The 26,937-nt window shown below is 46.2% G+C and overlaps 1 protein-coding gene across 5 annotated transcripts in view; it reads right to left on the bottom strand.

Moving 5' to 3' along the window:
- Window positions 1-26,937, bottom strand: part of GNB1 (G protein subunit beta 1) — a 106,257-nt gene that overhangs the window by 44,542 nt on the left and 34,778 nt on the right. For 2 of the 5 annotated variants that reach the window (XM_034953368.3, XM_034953383.3), the window contains exon 2: window positions 9,372-9,420. The exons of 1 other annotated variant lie outside the window; for it this stretch is intronic. The gene's annotated coding sequence lies outside the window, so the exon portion shown is untranslated. Of the gene's footprint in view, window positions 1-9,371; window positions 9,421-18,040; window positions 18,200-18,622; window positions 18,692-23,315; window positions 23,462-24,159; window positions 25,518-26,937 lie in introns of those variants that run through there. 2 more of the 5 variants (XM_063595053.1, XM_003807294.7) reach the window with 2 other exon arrangements.

The raw sequence follows: 26,937 nt of genomic DNA, 5'->3' as shown, positions 1-26,937 counted from the left end.
GTGTACAAAGCATGATGCTTTTGTGTGTACAAAAAGGACAAACGCCAATGCCAGGGCAAGCCATCTTTTTTCTTTTTTTTTTGAGATGGAGTTTTGCTCTTGTTGCTGAGACTAGAGTGCAGTGGCACAGTGCTGGCTCACGGCAACCTCCGCCTCCCGATTTCAAGCGATTCTTTTGCCTCAGCCTCCTGAGTAGCTGGGATTACAGGCACATGCCACCACACCCGGCTAATTTTTTGTATTTTTAGTAGAGACAGGGTTTCATCATGTTGGCCAGGCTGGTCTTGAACTCCTGACCTCAGGTGATCCGCCCACCTCGGCCTCCCAAAGTGCTGGGATTACAGGTGTGAGCCACTGCGCCCGGCCCGCCATCTTTTTTCTAGACATATCAGATGTTATGGCGTTGTTTTTGGAGAAAGAGAAACAGGTTAGCAGCTTTTATTCTTCTCATTATTCTTCAAATATAGTTTGCTTACTAACCCCCCTACACACCAACACACGCATACAAAGTTAACAGAGGCTAATCTGGGGTCCTAGAACAAAGAAAAATTTTTTTCTTTATACTTTTCAGTTTCAATAAAATAAGTTAATATTACATTTTTTTTTTTTTGAGATGGAGTCTCGCTCTGTCGCCCAGGCTGGAGTGCAGTGGCGCGATCTCAGCTCACTGCAAGCTCCACCTCCCAGGTTCACGCCACTCTCCTGCCTCAGCCTCTCCGAGTAGCTGGGACTACAGGCGCCCGCCACCACGCCCAGCTGATTTTTTATATTTTTAGTAGGGACGGGGTTTCACCGTGGTCTCCATCTCCTGACCTCGTGATCCGCCCGCCTCGGCCTCCCAAAGTGCTGGGATTACAAGAGTGAGCCACCGCGCCCAGCCTTAATGTTACATTTTTTTAAAAAAATCTCTGTGAGGGTCTCACACTGTTGCCCAGGGTGGAGTGAGTGGCATGATCATAGCTCACTGCAGTTCAAGCCATCCTTCTACCTTAGCCTCCAGAGTAGCCAGGACTACAAGCAGACTCCACCCATCACACCCAGCTATTTTTGAAATTTTTGGTAGAGACGAGGCCTTGCTATGTTGCCCGGGCTGGTCTCAAACTCTTGGCTTCAAGTGATCCTCCTGCCAAGGCCTCCCAAAGCGCTAGACTCTAATCTATTGCATGAGCCACCACACCCAGCCTAAAGTTAACTTTTTAAAGTTACCTGATGCAGCCAGGTGCAATGGCTCAAGCCTATAATCCCAGCACTTTGAGAGGCTGAGGCAGGTGGATCACCTGAGGTTAGGAGTTCGAGACCAGCCTGGCCAACGTGGTGAAACTCCGTTTCTACTAAAAAATACAAAAATTAGCCAGGTGTGGTGATGCGTGCCTGTAATCCCACATACTCGGGAGGCTTAGGTGGGAGAACGGCTTGAACCTGGGAGGCGGAGGCTGCAGTGAGCAGAGATCGTGCCACTGCACTCCAGCCTGGGTGACAGAATGAGGCTCCATCTCAAAAAAAAAGTTACTTGATGCAATTCGCTGGGTATGGTGGAACGTGCCTGTAGTCCTACCTACTTGGTAGGCTGAGGTGGGAGGATCGCTTGAGCCCAGGAGTTCAAGGCTGCAGTGAGCTATGATAGCACCACTGCACTCCAATCTGGGCAACAGAGCAAGATCCTGTCTCTAAATAGTTACTGGAATAACTGTAACGTATCGCTAAGAACAATAAGGAAGACAGTAATAATTTGGGAAAACGCTTACTATATACTAAGTCAAAAATAATATAAATTTGCATATAGTTATTTTATTTGAGACTGAGTCTAGCTCTGAGGCCCAGGCTGGATGGAGTGCAATGGCGCGATCTCGGCTCACTGCAACCTCCACCTCCTAAGTTCAAGCGATTCTCCTTCCTCAGCTTCCCAAGTAGCTGGGATTACAGGCATGCACCACCACACCTGGCTAATTTTTGTACTTTTAGTAGAGACAGGGTTTCGCCATGTTGGCCAGGCTGGTCTTGAACTCCTGACCTCAAGTCATCTGTCTGCCTCAGCCTCCCAAAGTACTGGGATTACACGCACCCAGTCACATGTAGTAATTGTAGCTGCTTTATTATAATTAAAATAGGTCTGGGCGCGGTGGCTCATGCCTGTAGTCCCAGCACTTTGGGAGGCTGAGGCTGGCAGATGGCTTGAGCCCAGGAGTTCAAGACCAGGCTGGGCAACAACATGGCAAAAACCTGGTCTCTACTAAAAATGCAAAAATTAGCTGGCGCAGTGGCACACGCCTGTAGTCCCAGCTACTTGGGAGGCTGAAGTGGGAGAATCCACCTGAGCCCGGGAAATTGAGGCTACAGTGAGCCATGACTGTTCCACTACACTCTAGCCTGAGCACATGGAGTGAGACCTTGTCTCAAAAAAAAAAAAAAAAGAAAAGAAAAGAAAAAAGAAAAATATACTCACTTTAAAGAAAGATAGAATAGCATTTTTATTATAACTATTAGTCACGTTTTTCTACTAAACGTAATATTGATGCAGCTTCCTTTGAAAATTAAAGAATAAATGTAAATTTTAAAAGTCTTACTCACATTTAATTGCTTTTGCTTTTCTCTTCGCTTCCCTCAGTCCCCCAGACCTTCCAGAACACCCACCACCAGGTTTCCCTGGCCTGGGCTCCTCTCCTCCGGTGCCGACGTCACGGCTAAGCTCTGGCTGTGCTGACTCCAAGAGCCCGCCCGTCTAATCCACTAAGACAGGCTCTGCTGAGGCCTCATGTCTAGTCTTCCTGATGACCCATATCTGCCATTGGCTTTTATTCAGAATCTGAGTTTTGGAAATCCTTTTCAGAGAGATTTGAATAACTTAAAAGCAAGCAGGTGAAGGGATCTGCCCCTACTTTAGAACAACATCTTTGTGAGTCAAGTGTTAGCAAGATTTTTAAAGTCAGAATATTTCATATTTGCAATGCAATGTGCTCCGTGTAGTGCCTCTACCCTTCATGGCAAGGCAGCAGCCCAGGCCTCTCATCCAGACCCCTGAGAGTCTAGGAGGGGCACCTCAGCGGTGCCCTCAGGACCCCATATTACACAGTCACCAATAACAACATTCAGGCTGCAAGTTTGCCAATGACAAAATAGGGTACAGATATTGAAAAATAATTTCAAGTTCTGGTTCTGCAACATACAAAGAATAATGCTTTCACTAAATTGTTTTTTACTCTGATCTGCTTAATTCAAAATGGGAATGGTGTTATCTATATCACAGAGCTAAAATGAAAATTAAATCAGACAACCAATCTGAAAGTGCTCTGTCAGTCTCACAGTGATTAAACTATGACGTGTACCTTTGACTAACAATCTCAAGGACAACAGGCACCATGCTCACCAAAGTGCACACATGTGGTCCCACCACCAAGCAGCAACAGGGCAGTCCTGAGTCACCTGGTCACCAGCTAGCCGCACACCCCTGAGCCTCCTGTGCAGCACTGGATGGCTGCATCTCTGGATGGTTTGGACAACTTCCGAAGTCCAAACCGGCCCCAGTGTCTTACACAGGGGCAGGAAATTTGCTAACTTGACCAAACACACAAGGATCACAGCTCACCTCCAAGACGAAGCAGCATTTTGAAAGAGAGGAGTTTGCATGAGGAATTTAAACCAATTTCACTCACTTTTCCATTTTTCTTTCATTCCCAAGTCCAGGTCAATCTCCAAAACTAAGACTGTGGGAATTCAAAGGGCAACGGAAAAAGTCCTCAGGCCCTGCTTCCCTTACGCACCGCTCCTAACAATACTGTGAGGAATAAGGGGAGCAGGGGACCACCGCAACTGATAAAGGACACGGCCACTAACGCAGCTGCAGAGCAACGCATGCGCAGACCCTCCCTCCAACACAACAGGCACTGTAGAGCCTCAGCATGGTGCTGAGCAGCATGAACCAGGCTGGATTCTAGTTTGAGGGAGATAGAAGACTAACAGGTAAACCACGTGGAGTTACAGAGGCTGGGAGCGTACACAGTCACTGCGAACGGGTGAAGTGTGCCAGCGAGGGCAGGGAGGATGCTGCTTTGCATGGCTGTTAGACATGACCTTGCTAATGGGCCAACATTTGAGCAGCAGGCAGATGGGCAAAAATAACACAACTGTTCTTGTTTGAGGTGCTATTTTTTGCAATGGTAACAATTTTTAAAATCTTACCTTAGAATTTTGCCTGTGCCTATAAAGCAATCTTAACAAAAAAGTGAATGTGACCAAAGCTCTAGAACTAGAAGACAGGGAAACATGTTCAATGACCCCACAGAGGCAACGGTATTACACAATGGCCTGGGAAACACTCCAGGACAGACGACCAGGCAGGTCGGTTAGTCTGTCTTTAACAAATAAACTTCAAGGGAAAAAGGAGAGAAAGCAAACAATGGAGGGAGGATTTCTGGACTAAGTGAAGAGACTCCCCAGAATCATCTCCTTCATGTCCCAGTCACAAGTGAGCTCACTCAGCCACCAGACGCTGGCAACTGGGGGAAGGGCAGGAACTATGGTGTGCGGTCACAAAGCCCTCAGAAGGCGATTCTCCAGGGAGGGGTCTAACAGCCAGGGGTGAGCCAGTGAGGCACAGCTGCTAAGAGCTTACCTCTGACCCTTGGAACTCTGAAATCCCAGAAGTGGCTACTGACTCTACCGAAGCCTTACTATTTCTCATGCATCACAAAAAACATCTGATCTCCCGTTCTGCTCTCCCTTTTCTAACCCTGTTAGCCTATGGCCTCTTTTTGCTTTTAGGGTGGAGCACAAAATCTAGCACATACTAGGACAATTGGAAATCATTCAATAGATACACATCTTCAAACATGTTGAGGCCAAATAGGAAGTCCCACTTTGATCATTTCAAAGCCAAACTTTATATGTAACTGATGGAGTCTCATGAAATGAATGGCATCCATCCAGAAGACGGGTCTAACAGGGAAAGGTGGTGAGAAACTAACAATCATGCAGCACACACAACAGAGGAGGCTAAACTCCAAGCACGTTTTTTTTTTTTTTTTTTTTTTGAGATGGAGTCTCACTCTGTCGCCCAGGCTGGAGTGCAGTGGTGCGATCTCGGCTCACTGCAACCTCCGCCTCCCGGGTTCACGCCATTCTCCTGCCTCAGCCTCCCAAGTAGCCAGGACTACAGGTGCCTGCCACTATGCCCTGCTAATTTTTTAAATTTTTATTAGAGACGGGGTTTCACCGTGTTAGCCAGGATGGTCTTGATCTCCTGACTTCATGATCCGCCCGCCTCGGCCTCCCAAAGTGCTGGGATTACAGGCGTGAGCCACTGCACCCAGCCTCCAAGCACCTTTTATAAGGGGCCTGGAAATCCTCAGGTTTGGGGAAAGACTGCTGTGTGCCATGCCATCTGCACTCCAGTATATAAAAATAATCTTTGTTTTTACATTTACTACTGCAAACTACAATGAATACTATGTGCTTTCCCAACAGCAAATGGGCGGTGGGGGTTAGAATTCTGTTCCTAGAAAAACTTCCATGTTTTTATTGGCATTTGCAGGTCCAGCCCACTTAAGCAGGACCAATGATGTCTGACAGCCCTGGCTGGAAGCAGAGTGACACTTCATGGCAGGAAAGGTGGAAGCCCCAGGTTCTAACCCAGACTCTATCTCTTCTCAACAGGTGGCCTCCAGTAGGTTTCCTAACTTCTCTCTGCCTACATTTTTTTGTCTGAAAGTGGGGACAGTAATAGTCCCCACAGCTCATGCTATGACAATTCCATTAGAATCCATGCAAGCCTCTTAGAACCATGACTGACACAGTAAATGCTTACTAAATATGACTTGCTATGAAAGCAGGTATAAAACTGTTGCCCTGAAAAAGTTTTAAGTAATGTCCAGAAAACTACCTCCTGCCTCACCTGCCACACTTTCCATCCAGTCAGTGAAGTAGGCCCTTTTGCAGAAATCAAAAATATATGTAGCAGTGGCAACCAGTGTAACAGTGGAGTTAATCAGATAGATGTGATACTTTGAAATCTGTGCATGTTGTTACATGTACAAGTCTTTATGAGAACATCTGCTTTCACTTCTCTTGGGCAGATTCCTAGCGGTGGAATGGCTGGATCATACTACAGGTGTGTGTTGAACATTCCAAGAAAATGCCAGGCCAGGTGCAGTGACTCATGACTATAATCTGAGCACTTTCCGAGGCAAGGCAGGAGGATTACTTGAGCCCAGGAGGTCATGGATGCAGTCAGCTATGATCACACCATTGTACTCCAGCCTAAGAGACAGAGTGAGACCCTATTTCAAAAAAACAAAAAACAAACTCAAAAACCAAAAAAACCCAACTCTTTTCAAAATGGTTATGCTGGGTCACATTCCCAACATCCTATAAGCAATGTGGAGAGTCCCGGCTCCTCACGCCCAACAATGCTGGGTGTCACGGCCATTCTAATGGGGGCGTGGGCTGTGGTCTCCATCTGCATCTCGCTGACGGCTGAGCTTCTGAGGCACTCAATTGCTGTCTATACAGTTTCTGGTAAAGTGTCTGTTCAAGTCACTTGCCTCTTTTTTATTGGGTTACCTGTTTTCTTAATATTGTTTTTTTTTTTTTTTTTGACACAGGGTCTCGCTCTGTTGTCCAGGCTGGAGTACAGTGGTGTGATCGTGACTCACTGCAGCCTCAACATCCCGGGCTCAAGTGATTCTCCCACCTCAGCCTCCCAAGTAGCTGGTACTACAGACACACAACACGATGCCTGGCTAAATTTTTTTTTTGGAGACAGAGTCTCGCTTTATCACCCAGGCTGGAGTGTAGTTGCACAACTTGGACTTACTGCAACCTCCACCTCCCAGGTTCAAGTGATTCTTGTGTCTCAGTCTCCCAAATGGCCGGGATTATAGGCATAAGCCACTACACCTAGCTAATTTTTGTATTTTTAGTAGAGATGGGGTTTCCCCATGTTGGCCAGGTTGTTCTCGAACTCCCAACCTCAGGTGATCCGCCTGCCTGGGCCTCCCAAAGTGCTGGGATTACAGGTGTGAGCCACCATGCCCGACTGCTAACTTTTTTTTTTTTTTTGAAGAGACAGGGGTCTCACTTTATTGCCCAGGATGGTATCGAACAACTGGCTTCAAGCAATCCTCCTCCCAAAGTGCTGGGATTACAGGTGTTAGCCATAGTACCTAGCCAAAATTGAGTTTTGAGAGTTCTTACCTATTCTGGATACAAGTCATCTAAAAGACATTTGCTAATATTTTCTGCCAGACTATGGTTTGTCTTTCGTTCTCTGTGTTTTCTAAGGAGCAGAAGTTTCAAATTTTGAACAAATTCAATTTATACATATTTTCTTTTACGCATTGTATCTTTGATCTCACATCTAAAAACTGTTTGCTTAATTCAAAATCTCATTTTTTCTAATTTTAGGTTTTATATTTAGGTATATGATCCATTGGGTTAATTTTTTTTTTTTTTTTTTTTTTTTTGAGACGGAGTCTCACTCTGTCACCCAGGCTGGAGTGCAGTAGCGTGATCTTGGCTCACTGCAAGCTCCGCCTCCTGGGTTCATGCCATTCTCCTGCCTCGGCCTCCTGAGTAGCTGGGACTTCAGGTGCCCATCACCACGCCTGGCTAATTTTTTGTATTTTCAGTAGAGACGGGGTTTCACCGTGTTAGCCAGGATGGTCTCGATCTCTTGACCTCGTGATCCACCCTCCTTGGCCTCCCAAAGTGCTGGGATTACAGGCGTGAGCCACCATGCCTGGCCTTTTTTTTTTTTTTTTTTTTTTTTGACACAGAGTCTCACTCTGTCACCAGGCTGGAGCACAACGGTGCAATCTCAGCTCACTGCAACCTCTGCCTCCTGGGTTCAAGCGATTCCCCTGCCTCAACCTCCTGAGTAGCTGGACTACAGGGGCGTGCCACCATACGTGGCTAAATCTTTTTCTTTGTATTTTCGTAGAGACGGGGTTTCACCATGTTGGCCAGGATGGTCTCGATCTCCAGACCTGATGATCTGCCCACCTTGGCCTCCCAAAATGCTGGGATTACAGGTGAGCCACCTTGCCTGGCCTGAGTTAATTTCTGTACATGATGTCAAGTTCTCCTTTTGTGTAAGAATATCCAATTGACTAACCAGGTGTGGTGGCTCACGCCTGTAATCCCACAGCTTTGGGAGGCCAAGGCGGGTGGATCACCTGAGGTCAGGAGTTCGAGACCAGCCTGACCAACATGGTGAAACCCCGTCTCCACTAAAAATACAAAAATTAGCTGGGTGTGGTGGTGAGCACCTGTAATCCCAGCTAATTGGGAGGCTGAGACAGGAGAATGGCTTGAACCTGGGAGGGGGAGGTTGCAGAGAGCTGAGACTGCACCACTGCACTTCGGCCTGGGCAACAGAGCAAGACTCTGTCTCAAAAGAAAAAAAAGAATATCCAATTGTTCCAGCCCCTAATTGCTATTCAATTTAATTTTGCTTTTTAATTTAAAATTATTTCAAACTTCAAAGAGTTGCAAGAATAATACAAAGAAACCATGTACCCTCACCCAGACTCACTCACTACGAACATGGCTTCATTATTCCCACTTTATTCAAACAAAAAGGTTTTTGTTTTGTTTTGTTTTCCTGAATCATGTTCACCTTACTTTTTTTTCTTTTCTTTTTTTTTTTTTTGAGACGGAGTCTCGCTCTGTCCCACAGGCTGGAGTGCAGTGGCATGATCTTGGCTCACTGCAAGCTCCGCCTCCTGGGTTCACGTCATTCTCCTGACTCAGCCTCCAGAGTAGCTGGGACTACAGGCGCCCACCACCGCACCCGGCTAATTTTTTGCATTTTTAGTAGAGACAGGGTTTCACCGTGTTAGCCAGGATGGTCTCGATCTCCTGACCTCGTGATCCACCCAACCTGACCTCCCAAAGTGCTGGGATTACAGGCATCAGCCACCGCACCCGGCCATATATTGGTATTTCAACTAAGATCTGATTTGAAAAAAGGGCTCTCCTGCTTTCTAACGAGAAAAGCTAGCGATGTACAACTCTGATTCGGAAGGTAAATCCTCATCACTGGGACCCTAAACCTTCTTGCTCAACACTAAATGGAAGCTTTTTTTGAGGATCAAATTGTTTTGAAAACCAACCTTGGCTTAAAAGAGATAGAAAAAAACTGTAACAAAAACCAGGGTATTGACCAGGCATGCTGGCATATGTCTATAGCCTCAGCTACTCAGGATGCTGAGGTGAGAGAACCCCTTGACCCCAGGAGTTAGAATCCAGTCTGAGCAACATGGCAAAACACTGTCTCTTTAAAAAACCAACCCACCAGCTATTTATAAAAACAAACTCTGTAGAAATTTATATATTGTCTTTCTAAAACTGATGAGGATCAAATATATCAAAATTACCTTAATTCAGAAGGGCTTCTGGTCTGGTCTCCAATACATGTAAACTTGTCTGAAACAAACAGAAAAGGCTGTATTTGTATTGCACTCAGGTTGTGAATAAAATATTCTATTTTGCTAGTAGCTATATTTTATGCAACGACACATAAATTTGACCCTTTCCTATTACTATTTCTCCCCCAAAATTGCTTTATTTAGCAGTACTGTCATATTTTGTTTTTCAGCATGGGAACAAAATAAGAAATCAGATCTCAACTTCTTTAAGAATCCTTAGAAATGCCCCAGGGAAAATACCTTGAATTAAACTGAAAAGTATGGGCATAGAGGTTAGAATCCCATCACTAGAAAAATTACAGTAACAATTTAAAAACTAATGCAGGCCGGGCCCAGTGGCTAACCCCTGCAATCCCAGCACTTTGGGAAGCTGAGGCAGGCAAATCACCTGAGGTCAGGAATTGGAGACCAGCATGGTCAACATGGTGAAACCCCATCTCCACTAAAAAATAAAAAAAAAAAAAAATTAGCCAGGCATGGTGTCACAAGCCTGTAATCCCGGTTACTCAGGAGGCTTAGACAGGAGAATCGCTTAAACCCGGGAGGTGGAGGTTGCAGTGAACCGACATCATTCCACTGCATTCCAGCCTAGGTGACAGAGCAAGATTCTGTCTCAAAACAAAAACACAAAACAGTCTGGGCGCGGTGGCTCACATCTGTAATCCCGACACTTTGGGAGGCTGAGGTGGGCGCATCACCTGAGGTCAAGAGTTCGAGACCAGTCTGGCCAACGTGGCGAACTAAAAATTAAACGTTTTTAATTTTAATGTGTTTTAAGAACACATTATGTTCTTGGCAGCGAACTAAAAAAAAAACGTTTCTACTAAAAATTAAAAAAATTAGCCAGGCGTGATGGCAGGCACCTGTAACCCCAGCTACCTGGGAGGCAGAGGCAGGAGGATCACTTGAACCCAGAAGGTGGAGGTCGTAGTGAGTGGAGATCACGCCACTACACTTCAGCCTGGGTGATAGAGCAAGACACCGTCTCGAAAAGAAAAAAAAAAAAAAAGCTAGGTACCGTGGCTCCTGCCTGTAATCCCAGCACTTTGGGAGGCCAAGGTGGGCGGATCACAAGGTAAAGAGTTCGAGACCAGCCTGGCCAATATGGTGAAACCTCATCTCTACTAAAAATACAAAAAATTCGCCGAGCGTAGTCCCAGCTACTCAGGAGGCTGAGGCAGAATTGCTTGAACATGGGAGGGGGAGATTGCAGTGAGCCGAGATCGTGCCGCTGCACTCCAGCCTGGGTGACAGTGCGAGACTCTGTCTCAAAACACACACACACACACACGCACACACACACACAGACACAACACTAATACAATTCAACAAATTCTGAAGATTAATTTAATCCAGACTTTGCCTGTTTGGCATGACAGTGGAGAGCATTTCATCTGAATCTCAAGGAAGCCACTAAATAACTACTTTGTGAGTCCTGGCAAGTCTATGTTGGGACACTTCCAATCCCTCCCTCTGTCCCTCTCCTGCTGACACGGTCCCATCCAGTGCCTGGCCCTGGTGCCCAGGAAGGTGGCTTGAATGGTGACAGAGATCACAAGAGAGGTTTCTGACTCCTCTTGACATACTTCTGGTGGAATGAAAATATGTCCAATTCTAGATTTCTTCTGATTTCAGAACATTTATTTTATATTTTTTATTTTTGAGACAGCAGTCTCGCTCTGTCACCAGGCTGGAGTGCAGTGGCATCATCTCAGTTCACTGGAACCTCCGACTCACTGGTTCTAGTGATTCTCCTGCCTCAGCCTCTTGAGTAGCTGCGATTATAGGCACATGCCACCACGCCCAGCCAATTTTTATATTTTTAGTAGAGACGGGTTTTCACCATATTGGTCAGTATGGTCTCGATCTCCTGACCTCGTGATCTGCCCACCTCGGCCTCCCAAAGTGCTGGGATTACAGGCGTGAGCCACTGCGCATGGCCACATTTATTAATTTTTTGAGACAGATTCTCACTCTGTCACCCTGGCTGGAGTGCAGTGGCATGATCTTGGCTCACTGCAACCTCTGCATCCCAGGTTCCAGCGATTCTCCTGCCTCAGCCTCCTGAGTAGCTGGGATTACAGGCACGCGCCATGCCTTTTATTATTTATTAGTAGAGATGGGGTTTCACTATGTTGGCCAGGCTGGTCTCAAACTCCTGACCTCAGGTAATCCGCCTGTTTCAGCCTCCGAAAGTGTTGGGATTACAGGCCTGAGCCACTGAGCCTGGCCTGATTTCAGAACATTTAAAGATGCTTCTGTAATCGCTCCCTCAAATTAAACTATGTGAAAAGACCACTTGTGGAGGCTTCACAGGTCACCACCTGCCTATTAATTCAGTGTCTTGTGAGTCTGCAAACTCACATGCACACATCTAGTCTGGAGTCAGTAGATGAATCAACAAACTGAAATATCTCCCAGTTGAACTGTGAATTCTAATTCATTTACTTAAAGTAGTTTCGTTTTGCAATTATGCTGCTTATGTACAAGCAAGCACGTACTTTTCCGGCAGTAAAAATGAGTGTGGAAGGAAAACAGTTTGGCAGTTCCTCAAAAAATTAAACACAGAATTACCCCATAACCCAGCAATTCTACTCCTAGGTATATTCCCAAAAGAACTGAAAGCAGGGACTCAATGCATGTACACATTATGTTCTTAGCAGCAGTACTCAGCAGCCAGAAGGTGGAGACAGCCCAAATACCCACTGAGCATGAATGGATGAATAAAATGTGGTCTATCCAAACAATGGAATATTATTCAGCTATAAAGATAAAGGAGGCGGAGCGTGGTGGCTCACGCCTGTAATCCCAGCACTTTGGGAAGGTGAGGCGGGTGGATCACCTGGGGTCAGGAGTTTCAAGACCAACCTGGCCACCTTGTCTCTATTAAAAATACAAAAATTGCCGGGCGCGGTGGCTCACGCCTGTAATACCAGCACTTTGGGAGGCCAAGGCAGGCAGATCACAAGGTCAGCAGATTGAGACCATACTGGCTAACACGGTGAAACCCCATCTCTACTAAAAATACAAAAAATTAGCCGGGCATGGTGGCGGGCGTCTGTAGTCCCAGCTACTCTGGAGGCTGAGGCAGGAGAATGCCATGAACCCAGGAGGTGGGGCTTGCAGTGAGCCAAGGTTGCACCCCTGCACTCCAGCCTGGGCGGGGTGACAGAGTGAGACTCCATCTCAAAAAAAAAAAAAAAAAGAAGTCCTGGTCCTGTCTCTGCTAGAACACAGACAAACCTCACAAATATGCTAAGTGACAGATGCCATACACAAAAAGCCACATATATACAACCCCATTTACGTGAAATATCCGGAACACACAAATCCAAAGAGACAGAATGCAGTGGTTGCCAGGGGCTACATGTGTCTGCGTGTGCATGCACATGTGTGTGCAGTGGACAATTATTTAATGGGTACAGGGTTTCCTTTTGAGGTGATGAAAATGTCATGGAATTAGCTAGAGACGGTGGTTGCAACACATTGTAAATGTACTAAACGGCACCGAATCATTCACTTTAAAATGGTTTATGTTATGTGAATTTCACCTCAGAAAAAAAGCTGGGTGTGAAAAGGCACACAGGAGTAAACAGTGAATGATGCAAACTACCCCAGACTTCAGGAAGCGAAGCCTCGCTCCGGGGCAGGGTCCTATGAGCATACCCGAAAGGTGCCACCAAATCAAGTTTCAAAGCATGGGTCTCAACCTCAGCACAATGAACATTTTAGGCAGGGGTGTGTGTGTGTCCCCAGGAGGATATCTGGCAGCATGCCAGTAGTGCTCCTTTCCCCAGCTGTAACAGCCACCTGGCATCCCGAGAGGCAATACTGGCCCCAGTTGAGAACTCTTCAACTATCACAATTATCTCAACCACTAAATATAAATCTTTTCAAGTACTTTCCAGATCAAGGGACAGGTAGGAAGAGAAATACTACTAAAAAAAATTATACATAATCTGCTCTATTTTATCATTATTAATTATTTTTTTGAGACAGGGTCACCCTCTGTCAGCCAGTCTGGACTACAGTGGCACAATCATGGCTCACTGCAGCTTCGACTTCCTGGGCTAAGGTGATCCTCCTGCCTCAGCCTCCTGAGTAGCTGGGACCACAGGTGTGTGCCACCATGCCCAGCTAATTAAAAAATATATATATATTTGTAGACATGGGGTCTTGCCATACTGCGCAGGCTGGTCTTTAACTCCTGGGCTCAAACGATCCTTGCAGGCCGGCCTTCCACGGTGCTGGGATTGCAGGCATAAGGCACCGCACCCAGCTGCTCTATTTTAATGCCTAGATTGCCCTGTGGCTCAAATCATGACTCAAGATTGGAGTAAGGATGCTAAAAGTGCTATCAAATCACCTTAGCCTGGACTCACATGGAGAGTTGTCTGGATCCATTTCTGGCTAAAAACAAGATGACCCAAATGTATGCTCTTTTTCTGACTATCCAGCTCATAGAACCCCACACTAAGGACAGGACTACCGGTCCCACAATAATGTAACCCTAAACCAGTAGCACTACCCTTAAAGAACATCAGGAGCTGGGCTCCCACCTCCCAGTGCTTTGGGAGGCCGAGGCGGGTGGATCACCTGAGGTCATGAGTTCGAGACCAGCCTGGCCAACATGGTGAAACCCTCTCCACCAAAAATACAAAAATTACTGGCCGGGTGTGGTGGCTCATTCCTGTAATCCGAGCACTTTGGGAGGCCGAGGCGGGCGGATCACGAGGTCAGGAGATCGAGACCATCCTGGCTAACTCGATGAAACCCCGTCTCTACTAAAAATACAAAAAATTAGCTGGGCGTGGTGGCGGGTGCCTGTAGTCCCAGCTACTCGGGAGGGTGAGGCAGGAGAATGGCGTGACCTCCGGAGGCAGAGCTTGCAGTGAGCTGAGATTGCGTCACTGCACTCCAGCCTGGGCGACAGAGCAAGACTCCATCTCAAAAAAAAAATTAAAATAAAATAAAAATAAATTTAAAAAATAAAAAAATTAGCCGGGCACGGTGGCATGCACCTGTAGTCCCAGCTACTCGAGAGGCTGAGGCAGGACAATCAATTGATCCTGAGAGGGGGAGGTTGCAGTGAGCCAAGATTGCATCACTGCACTCCAGCCTCGATGGCAGAGTGAGACTCCGTCTCCAAAAAAAAAAAAAAAAAAAGAAAAAGATGGGCACTTTTTCAAGGCTCTTGATAAAATCAACTGACTCTATACAGCTAATTTAGCAATATTAAATATTAATATGACTTCTTTGCACATATATCCTAGTACTTATACTTTTATTTCAGCATTTTTCAAAATCTAGAAACTGAATCCTTGAGACATACCTAGAGAATTTCTCTACAAGCTGCATTAATATTTCTAATCAAGTACAGGTATACTTGTGGGGGATGATTTCTTCTTTATCAACATAATCCTAAGATGGGAAACACATAAGTGCACCACTGGTTATCTACAATTCTGAGATACCCAAACCAGAATAGGACACACGGCATTAGGCAGACTTTCTCACATTCAGGGTGAGCAGTCTTATGTTTACTACAAACTTTGGGGTATCTGATTAAAGCCTTGCCGTAAGTGTGGTGCACATGTAACATACTCACTGCATCTTTCTCAACCCTGAAAAAGTCTGAATTCCGGAACACATCCAGCCCCAAGAGTTTTGCCTAAAGGCCTGGGGGCTTGTAAGAAACAAAGTAAACTCCCTTCCTAATAATTCTTTAATTCAAAAACACACTGAACAACTAGAATGTGAAATAATACTGAACTTAATGACAACTCTGTATCATAATCTTCAACTATATATGATCATACTAATAAACAGGATAAAAACAAACTAGAAATGCCTTCTTTCAAACAAAAATTAGAGTTCAGTATCAATAAAAAGATAACAATACCTGTAAAACACAACCAACCAACCAAAAAAAGGTCTAAAGACATCACGTTAATTTAGAGTACTCTAACTGTACAAACATGGGGGTACATTCTAAGGGCAAATAGAGTTCTGAAATTCAAGCGCCATATTGGTGGCATAATAATGCTTAAAGTAGGCCGGGTGCGGTGGCTCACGCCTGTAATCCCAGCACTTTGGGAGGCTGAGGCGGGCGGATCACGAGGTCAGGAGATTGAGACCATCCTAGCTAACTCGGTGAAACCCCGTCTCTACTAAAAATACAAAAAATTAGCCGGGTGGGGTGGCGGGCGCCTGTAGTCCCAGCTACTCAGGAGGCTGAGGCAGGAGAATGGCGTGAACCCAGGAGGCGGAGCTTGCAGTGAGCCAAGATCGTGCCACTGCACTCCAGCCTGGGTGACAGTGCGAGACTCCGTCTCAAAAAAAAATAATAAAATAAAATAAAAAAAATAATAATGCTTAAAATATTAATATGGATATGTATGCCAGAGCGAAATAAGCGAAGATATGGTTGTTATTTGGGGAGCAAGGCTCACACTGGAGGAGGGAGGCACAACACAGACTATCTGAAAGCAAGGAATGGCCCCCTGGGGTTCAATCTGAATTTGGAGACAATGGAAATTCTCTATACATTTATTCCGCTGTAGAATCATTTGTGTGTAAGTCCACACACACACACACACACACACACACACACACGTATATCTCCTATCTCTTGTCAACTGAAAGGTCTGGAAGCAACGACCTCTCCACACACAAAGCCCAAATCTTGGTTTTATAAAAACGATTCCCTTTAAAAGGAGCTTCAGGGTTCCTCTGAGAAATCACTCCCTCAAGGTCTGGCACAGGAACCCTCTTGCTATGGCAGAAAGGAAGGGCTCCAAAACTAAAAAGAACATGTCAAAAACACACCAGCTTGAAGGAAGTCTGCTGGCCAAATTTAGGACAATCTGAGGGTCAACATGACGAACAATGGTAATGGAATATACCTTACTGGATCTAAAAAAAGAACACACAAGCACATGGTAACATATAAATTAAAAAAAAAAAAAAAAGAGGAAAAGCGAAGCTCTTCTTTACAGAGGAATGCCAATACACATAGAAGGAGTAAGATTTAGCCGGGCGCAGTGGCTCATGTCTGTAATCTCAGCAGTTTGGGAGGCCAAGGCAGGCGGATCACCTAAGCTCAGGAGTTCGAAACCAGCCAGGCCAACGTGGTGAAACTCCATCTCTGCTAAAAACGAAAAAATTAGCCAGGCGTGGTGGCTGGCACCTGTAATCCCAGCTACTCGGGAGGCTGAGGCAGGAGGATCGCTTGAACCCAGGAGACGGAGGTTGCAGTGAGCAGAGATCATGCCACTGCACTCCAGGCTGTGAGACAAAGTGAGACTCCCATCTCAAAATCAATCAATCAATCAGAGTCTCACTGTCACCCAAGTGGGTGACAGCCTTGAACAGCTCACTGAAACCTTGAACTCCTGGGCACAGCCATCCTCTTGCCTCAGCCCCCTAAGTAGCAAGGATTCAGGCATGTGCCACACTGCACGTGACTAAATTTTTTGTTTCTTTATGGAGAGAGGGTCTCACTATGTGGCCCAGGCTGGTCTTCAACTCCTGGTCTCAAGCAATCCTCCTCCCTTGGCCTCCCAAAGTGCTATTATAGCAATGAGCCACTGGTTCTAGCTGAAAGTGAAGGACTTAAAGCTAGAGAATTTAATGCCAGCAAAGGGTGGCTTGATCAGTTTAGAAAGAGGGTTGGCTTAAAAAATGTTAAGATAACAGGAGAAGCAGTTTCTGCCAACCAAGAGGCACCAGGGTTCCCAGATGCCATGAAGAAAATCATTGAGAAAAAGAAAATCTTCCTGAATAGGTTTTTAATGCAGACAAAAGTGCCCTATTCTGGAAAAAACTGCCACAAAGGACACTTATTAGTAAGGAAGAAAAGTGAGCCCCAGCACTGAAGGCAGGCAGGGAGAGGCCAACTCTACTGCTTTGTGCAAATGCAGCCGGGTTTATGATCAGGACTGCTCTTATCTACAAAGCTGGTAACCCCTGAGCCTTGAAGGGGAAGAGATAAACACCAGTTGCCAGTCTCTTGGTTGTGGAACAAGACTGGGACAACAAAATCCCTTTTTCTGGACTGGTTCCATCGATGTTCTTTGTCTGCAGTCAGGAAGTACACTTTGCCAGTAAGGGATTGCCTTTTAAAGTTCTTTAGATATTGGACAATGCCCCTGGCCACTCAGAACCCCATGAGTTCAATACTGACGGCAATGAAGTGGTCTACTTACCCCCAAACACAGCACCTCTCCTTCAGCCTCTAGATTAGGGGGTCATAAGGACCTTTAAGGCTCATAACACACAGTACTCTATGGAAAGAATTGTCAATGCTATGGAAGAGAATCCCAATAGACAGAACATCGTTTAAGTCTGGAAGGATTATCCTGCTGAAGATGCCAAGGTTGTTACAGAAAAAGCTGTGAAGGCCATGAGCCTGAAACAATCAATTCCTGCTGGAGAGGACCATGTCCAGATGCTGCGCCTGACCTCACAGGATTTACGAGAGCCAGACGAGGAAATCATGAAAAGACTGTGCATATGCTTTTAAAAGGGTAGGGGGGTGGGTAAGGACTTCAACATGTGGATCTTAGAGAAATTCAAGAGCTATTAGACACCACACCAGAGGAATTAACAGAACACACCTTGACAGATGTCAGTACTTCCAACGTGGTGCCAAACGATGAGGAAGAAGCAGTGCCAAAAACACGTGGACACTGGGCAATCTGGCAGAAGGTCCCCATTCCCCAAGACTGCACTTGACTTCTTTAGGACACAGAGCTTTTATGGCACAGGAACTAAAACTAAAGCATACAACAGAAGGTTGCTATCATACAGAAACTTTTTTAGAGAAATGAAAAAGCAGGCCGGGTGCGGTGGCTCAGGCCTGTACTCCCAGCACTTTGGGAGGCCAAAGCGGGCAGACCACAAGATCAGGTGTTCCAGACCACCCTGGCCAACACAGTGAAACTCTGTCTCTACTAAAAATAAAAAAAATTAGCCGGGCATGGTGGCGGGCGCCTGTAATCCCAGCTACTTGGGAGGCGGAAGCAGGAAAAACGCTTAAACCCAGGAGGCGGAGGCTGCAGTGAGCCAAGACTGAGCCATTGCACTCCAGCCCAGGCAAAAAAAAAAAGAAAAAGAAAAAGAAAAAAACAACGAAAAAGAAAAAAGTCAGAAATTATGTATTTCAGTAAAGTTCCACCAAGTATGCCTGTCTCTCCTACCTCCCCTTCCACCACCTCCATCCAAGACAGGAAGACCAATCCCATCTCTTCCTCCTCCTCAGCCTCAACCTGAAAATGAGAAGGAAGACCTTTATGAGGGATCCACTTCCACTCATTAAATAGTAAATACATTTTTCTCTCCCTTATGATTTTCTTAATATTTTCTCTAGCTTGATCACAAAAATATATAATATATAAAACATAAAAACTGTCTTTTGACTGCTATCGGTAAGGCTTCCAGTCAATAGCAGGCTATTAGTAGTTCATGTTTTGGGAGTCAAGTGATAGAAGAATTTTGACTGCACAGTAGGTTAGCACTCCTAATCCCTGTGTTAAGGGTCACGATATTTCTTCCCTTTCACTCTTTGTAACACAATTGTCTAGCATTTTACTTCTACATGTTTTTTGAAGACTCCTTCTGGGTCTTTGTTCCCAGTTCCTCAGAAGGAGCTTCAAAAACTATTGGATGTTCCGGAGTGATAGGCATGTCTTTGTTATTCATGAGCCTCCATGTTTTTGCTGAGATGAGCTGACTCAAGATAGAGGCTGGTCACCAGAAAGACAAACCATGAGATTAGACGGTTGGGGTTTGAAACCATTCTGACTGGGGTGGGAGAGGGGCTAGAGATTGTGCTCTATCAATTGTGCCCAAGTAACAAAGCCCCAATAAAAGCTCTCAACACCAAGGCTCAGGGGAGCTTCCTGGTTAGAAGCTCATTGACACCGATTTGTCAGGAGAGACTCCATGGGGAGAGGGCTTGGAGGATGTGTGCTTGAGACTCTGCTAGGCCTTGCTGTATATGTCTCTTCATTTGCCTGGTCTGATTTATATTAAACTAGATATAGCACCAGAAGATAACTGCAGTGTGATGGGATACACTTCTGCCTGAAGAACTTCCTCCATCTCACAGGGCAGATCTACTGGCAACAAACCCCACAACTTTTGTCTGAGGAAGTCTTTTGTGGGACTAGGTCTCACTCTATCACCCAGGCTACAGTGCAGTGGCACAAACTTGGCTCACTGCAGCCTCAACCTCCCAGGCTCAAGCGATCCTCCCACTTCAGTCTCCTGAGTAGCTGAGACCACAGGCACCGCCAGAGCACCTGGATAATTTTTTTTTTGTAGAGATGAAGTCTCGCTATGTTGCCCAGGCTGCTCTCAAACTCCTGGGCTCAAGTGAGTCTGCCACTCAGTCTCCCAAAGTGCTGGGATTACAGGTATGACCCACCATGCCTGGCCTGTATGAAATACTTTTTTTCTGGCTACATTCAAAACTTTCTCTTTGACTTTCAGCAGTTTGACTATAATGTGCCTAGGTGTTGAGGGTTTTTTGTTTATATTTATGGTGCTTGGAGTCCTCTGAACTTCACAGACCTCTGGTTTGTTGTCTTTTACTAATGAAAAAATTCTCAACCATTAGCTCTTTGAATATTTCTTCTGCCCCATTTTCTTCCTAGGGCTCCAATTATCTGTATATTTGACAGTTTGCTGTAGTCTCACAACTACTCAATACTTTTTTTTTGTTTGAGATGGAGTCTCGCTCTGTACATAGGCTGAAGTACAACGGCACAATCTCAGCTCACTGCAATCTCCGCCTCCCAGGTTCAAGCGATTGTCCTGCCTCAGCCTGAGTAGCTGGGATTACAGGTGCCCGCCACCACACCCAGCTAATTTTTTTTTTTTCCCAGATGGAGTTTCTCTCTTGTTGCCCAGGCTGGAGTGCAATGGCGGGATCTTGGCTCACCACAACCTCCGCCTCCCAGGTTCAAGCGATTCTCCTGCCTCAACCTCTCGAGTAGCTGGGATTCCAGGCATGTGCCATCACACCCTGCTTTTTTATTTTTAGTAGAGACGGGGTTTCTCCATGTTGGTCAGGCTGGTCTCGAACTCCCGACCTCAGGTGATCTGCCCACCTCGGCCTCGCCAAAGTGCTGGGATTACAAGGGTGAGCCACCACGCCCAGCCTAAATGCTATTTTTGTTCTGGTTTATTTTCTTCTGCTTGTTTCATTTTGGATTTCTATTGACCTATCTTCAGTTTCACTGATTCTTTCCTATCTGCTGACAAACTCACTGAGAAAATTATTCATCTATGATGTTTTTAAAGAATCTCTAACATTTCAATTTAACTTTTTCTAGAGTTTCTGCCTCCTGAAATTCTCGATCTTTTCACATATAATGCATGCTCTATACCTTTCTCACTCAATCTTTTACCACATCCATCACAGTCATTTAAAGTCTCTGGCAGTTCCAATATCTGGGTCATCTCTAAGTTGGCTTCCATTTATTTCTCTCTTAACAAGAAATCGCTTTTTTGTGTATCTCATAATTTTTTATTGAATTATCAGATGATATTCAATAAAACCAGAATTGGGTACACCTCTTTGTCTGAGCCACTAGTGTGTGGGGATGAGGGGTTAATTCAATCTAGTCTTCAGTTGGGTTTGGATTTTATAATCCTCAGGGGAAGGCTGCCTTAAACTTCGTGGCACCATGTATTTTTCTCAAAAAAATACTGGCCGGCCAGGCGCGGTGGCTTACGCCTGTAATCCCAGCACTTTGGGAGGCCAAGGTGGGCGGATCACAAGGTCAGGAGTTTGAGACCAGCCTGACCAAGATGGTGAAACCCCGTCTCTACTAAAAATACAAAAATTAGCAAGGCGCCAGGCGCGGAGGCTCATGCCTGCAATTCCCAGCACTTTGGGAGGCCGAGACATGTGGATCACCTGAGGTCGGGAGTTTGAGACCAGCCTGACCAACATGGAGAAACCATATCTCTACTAAAAATACAAAATTAGCCAGGCGTGGTGGTGCATGCCTGTAATTCCAGCTACTCGGGAGGCTGAGGCAGGAGAATCGCTTGAACCCGGGAGGCGGAGGTTGCAGTGAGCCGAGATTGCACCATTGCACTCCAGCCTGGGCAACAAGAGTAAAACTCCATCTCAAAGAAAAAAAAAAAAAAAATTAGCAGGGCATGGTGGCACACACCTGTGATCCCAGCTACTCAGGAGGCTGAGGCAGGAGAATCGCTTGAACCTGGGATGCCACTGCACTCCAGCCTGGGCGACACAGCAAGACTGTGTCTCAAAAATTAACTAATTAATTAATTAAATTTAATTAAAAAAAATATTGGCCAAAGAGGAAACCTCACTACTCACACCTAGAGGAGGACAGAACAAATGCAGAAAAGCAAGCCATACAACTTCACATGAAGATGCAAACAGTCTTGCAGGCTGCCATGAGGACAAGCCTTTACTTTATTTTGGCAGTAGACTGAATGTCTGTTAAACAGGCATTCGGCCGGGCACAGTGGCTCACGCCTATAATCCCAGCACTTTGGGAGGCTGAGGTGGGTGGATCACTTGAGGTCAGGAGTTTGAGACCAGCCTGACCAACACGGAGAAACCCCATGTCTACTAAAAATATGAAATCAGCCGGGCATGATAGCGCATGCTTGTAATCCCAGCTACTCGGGAGGCTGAGGCAGGAGAAATGCTTGAACCCAGGAGGCAGAGATTGCGGTGAGCCGAGATAGCGCCATTGCACTCCAGCCTGGGCAACAAGAGCGAAACTCCGTCTCAAAAAAAAATAAATAAAGAGACATTCACTTTACTGGAAAAAAAAAAATCAACATATTGTGGTTGAATATACAAAAAGAGATGCCAAACGTTAGGAGCCAGGCGTGGTGGCTCGTGCCTGTAATACCAGGGGGGGATCACTTGAGGCCAGGAGTTTCAGACCAGCCTAGGCAACATAGCAAGATCCTGCCTCTCAAATTTTTTTTGAGACAGCGTCTTGCTCTGTCGCCCAGGCTGGAGTGCAGTGGCGCCATCTCGGCTCACTGCAAGCTCCGCCTCCCGGGTTCACACCATTCTCCTGCCTCAGCCTCCCAAGTAGCTGGGACTATAGGCGCCCGCCACCACGCCTGGCTAATTTTTTTTGTATTTTTAGTAGAGACAGTGTTTCGCGATGTTAGCCAGGATGGTCTCGATCTCCTGACCTCATGACCCGCCCGCCTCAGTCTCCCAAAGTGCTAGGATTACAGGCTCGAGCCACGGCGCCCAGCCTCAAAATATTTTTTAAAAAAACTGGCATGGTGGTGCATACCTGTAGTCCTAGCTACTCCAGAGGCTAAGACAGGAGGACTGGTTGAGCCCAGGAGTTCAAGGCAGCAGCGAGCCACTGCATGTCAGCCTGGGCAACAGAGTGAGACTCTGTCTCTTAAGAAAAAAAAAAAAAAAAATGAATGTCTTGTGTGCCTTGCTATGCACACAGGTTCTCAGCCCCTGAGTGGAGTGCAACTAACGGGCCTACCCTACACTCAGGAGCCAGCAACAGCCCCTCATCCTGCTCTCACCAACCCAGCTCCACATCTGCCACACCCGGTCACGCCCCCTTCTGAACCCTCAACTGGTTCTTTTGTGGTTCTTCTCCCAAGTTGAGGATCCACTCCTTATTCCCTTTCCCTGAATGTACCCCAGTTCCTAGAAAGCTCTATGCACTGCAGCGCTCTGAGGGTTCAATCCTTTCAGATTCCACCAGTGTAAAGCAAGCCTCAGCACCCCTTTCCTTTCCAAACCTGCTGGCGGTCCCTCCCAGCTCTCCTGCAGCACAGACTCAAGCCTCCCTTCCATCCCTTTCCCCTCCTGCCCCTGTGCTCCACTCCCACTGCTTCAGCCTCTTGATGGCTTACCATCTTTGCCTGGCCCGTTACTAATCTGTGTCTCTATCCCACCTCTTTTCCACTTCAATCCATCTTAACAGCACTGCCTGATTTATCTTTCTGAAGGACAGCTCTGACATGCGACTCCTCCGCTCAGAAGTCTTCAAATACTCCTCCTACGGAAAAAATCAAACTTTTTAGCCTGGCCTAATTTAAAGCTCTTACTGACTGTATTCCCAGGTACTCCTCCCCAGGGAGTCAAGTAAGCCTAGAAAGGGCCAAACACATGGGCACGAACACCCCAGACAACTTTGGTGGTCTCTGCCGAACTCTGACCACTAGTCTCTTAAAGAGAAATCCTAGAAACATGAACATATTTTTGCCTCAAAGAATGAGAGCCAATTTTTAAGGGTAAAATATCTCCCCACCAAGCAAGAAAAAAGACATGCTTCCAAAACTTAGCTTATTTCCTGCAAAAACCACAAAATATAGAAAGTACCCTGAGTTGGAAATGTTTTTATAACCCATATTCTAAATCATCTGTGATTTAGAAAGAGAACTGGAAACAGGAATAATAGAAACTATGTCTTCAGGCTATTTAGAATGACACAGTGCTCTATAAACCTCAGCTAATGTCTAGGTTTGTTAGGCGGTCACTGTGAGAAAAGCATTTTGTGAGCCTACTCTGGTGCCAGGCACCAGTTTAGGTCAGAGTAAAGTAAGCACAAATATTTACTTGGGAGTCTGAGTACATATATAGTCATATTATATAACAACATGAAAATAGGATAGAAGTGTCAATTGTTGATAAAACATTTAACAATAAAGTGGCCTCAATATCTGGGTTCGTATTTGTATGGCTTCATTCACTCACTCAACAACGACCTGCCCATCTCCAATCATGTGCCAGGCACCACAGCTCAGGGGAGTCCGTAGGAAACAAGACACAGCACTTGCTGTTCCAGAACTTGCTTGTTGGTCGAGGAAGGCATTAAGCGAACAGTTTAAGTCTTTATTTTGATACATCAACTGCTATCCATTGCTAAGGAAACATAAAACTACGTAAGAAGGGGAAACAGGTGAGATGGGGAGGTCTCTCTTAGAAGGTGGCCAGAGAAGGCCACTCTGGTGTAGAGAAATCTGAGCGGGGTCCCAAGGAGAGGGTGAACAGGTATAAAGAGTCCCTGAGATTCTGACTTATTCCTACTAGTCAAGATTTCTTACCTGCTGAAACACTGACAAAGCCTGCCACTTCTCCCTCTGAATGTGAGAGACAAATTAACTTTATTGTCTCCATCCTGGAATGTTCAGTCCAACTGCTATCCTTCTCTTCAATTAAACTCTGACAGTACAAAAAAGCTCAGTCATAAAAAAAAGGTAGAGGAAGGGGACCACAATGAAGCAGCAGAAACACAGCAAGAGGGACTCACTACAAAACCTGTTTTAAGGAAGACAGATACATCTCCTGTTAGTCCCAGACATTCCTTCCTAAGTAAGTCTTTAAGCTGGGCACATTGGCTCATGCCTGTAATCCCACCTACTAGCGAGGCTGAGGAAGGAGGATTGCTTAAGCCTAGGAGTTGGAGGCCAGACTGGATAATATAGTAAGACGTCATGTCTTTAAAAAATTAAAAAGTGCAGTGGCTCACACCCGTAATCCCCGCACTTTGGGAAGCCGAGGTGGATGGATCACCTGAAGCCAGGAGTTCAAGATCAGCCTGGCCAACACGGTGAAACCCCATCTCTACTAAAAATACATCCGGGCGTGGTGGCTCACGCCTGTAATCCCAGCACTTTGGGAGTCCAAGGCAGGTGGATCACGAGGTCAGGAGTTCAAGACCAGCCTGGCCAAGATGGTGAAACCCCGTCTCTACTAAAAATATAAAAATTAGCCAGGCGCAGTGGCAGTCACCTGTAATCCCAGCTACTTGGGAGGCTGAGGCAGGAGAATCGCTTGAACCCTGGAGGCAAAGATTACAGTGGGCCGAGATAGCTCCACTGCACTCCAGCCTGGGCAACAGAGCAAGACCCTATCTCAAAAAAAAAAAAAAAAAAAAGCTGAGTGTGGTGGTGGACACCTGTAATCCCAGTTACTTGGGAGGCTGAGGCAAGAGAATCACTTGAACTGGGGAGGTGGAGGCTGCAGTGAGCTGAGATCGCCCCCACTGCACTCCAGCCTGGGCGACACAGCAAGACACTGTGTCAAAAAAAAAAAAAAAGAAAAGAAAAGAAAAGAAGAAAAAAGAACCCAAATTCCATCCAAGTTAACCAGCAATGACTTAAAAAGCAAGCAAAACAATAACTCCCGGCCGGGCGCGGTGGCTCACGCCTGTAATCCCAGCACTTCGGGAGGCCGAGGCGGGCGGATCACAAGGTCAGGAGATCAAGACCATCCTGGCTAACACAGTGAAACCCCATCTCTACTAAAAATACAAAAAATTAGCAGGGCGAGGTGGCAGGCGCCTGTAGTCCCAGCTACTCGGGAGGCTGAGGCGGGAGAATGGCTGGCATGAACCCCGGGGGGCGGAGCCTGCAGTGAGCCGAGATCGCGCCACTGCACTCCAGCCTGGGTGACAGCGAGACTCCGTCTCAAAAAAAACACAAACAAACAAACAAAAAAAACTCCCATAAAAGGAAAAAACACTAAGTCACTGTTTTCCAGTGAGGAAAGTACATCAGAGTAACCTGGGGAAAGAGAGACACCTGGTGTTTGCTTCTTTGGCTATTTCAAAGAGGAGGAGGCAATAGTGTCTACAGAACCAGATGCTATGACCTTCTTAACCTAAGAGTGAAGTTGACAGCACTGATCTGGGGAAGGTGATAAGCAGGGAGCTCAGGGCAGGGCCCTCTACCTTTTCACCACTGTGTTCTCAGGACTCATGGCGTAAAGCAGCCTCCCAAATTTTTTTAATCAATGGACTTTCTTCTTCTTCTCCTTTAAGAGATGGCGATCTTGCTCTGTGACCCAGGCTAGAGTGCAGTGGCACCATCATAGCTCACTGCAGCCTCAAATTCCTGGGCTCAAGTATCCTCCCATCTCAGTCTCCTGAGCAGCCAGGACTAAAGGCATGTGCCATCACACCTGGCTAACTTTTATATTTTCAGAGATGGGTCTGGTCTCACTACATTGCCCAGGCTGTTTTCAAACTCTCAGCCTCAAGTGATCCTCCTGCCACAACCTCCTGAATAGGGCTTTCTTTTTTTAAATTAGAGATGGGGTCTCGCTGTTGCCCAGGCAGATCTCCAACTCCTGGGCTCAAGTGATGCTCCCACCTTGATCTCCCGAAGTGCTGGGATTACAGGCATAAGCCACTGCACTGGCCCAGAATTTCTTTCTTTCTTTTTTTGAGACAGAGTCTCGCTCTGTCGCCAGGCTGGAGTGCAGTGGCCTGATCTCAGCTCACTGCAACCTCCACCTCCTGGGTTCTGGTGATTCTCCTGCCTCAGCCTCCCGAGTAGCTGGGACTACAGGCACGCGCTACGACGCCCAGCTAACTTTTGTATTTTCAGAAGAGACGGGGTTTCACCATGTTGGCCAGGATAGTCTCCATCTCTTCACCTTGTGATCCGCCCGCCTTGGCCTCCCAAAGTGCTGGGATTACAGGCATGAGCCACTGCTCCTGGCCTAGAATTTCTTAATGTTCCTCTCTCC

The sequence above is a fragment of the Pan paniscus genome, chromosome 1 (assembly GCF_029289425.2).
Source record: "Pan paniscus chromosome 1, NHGRI_mPanPan1-v2.0_pri, whole genome shotgun sequence".
In the NCBI taxonomy this organism is placed as follows: domain Eukaryota; kingdom Metazoa; phylum Chordata; class Mammalia; order Primates; family Hominidae; genus Pan; species Pan paniscus.
Note: the sequence above shows the minus strand (reverse complement) of the source record. Positions and strands in the feature narration are given on the sequence as shown.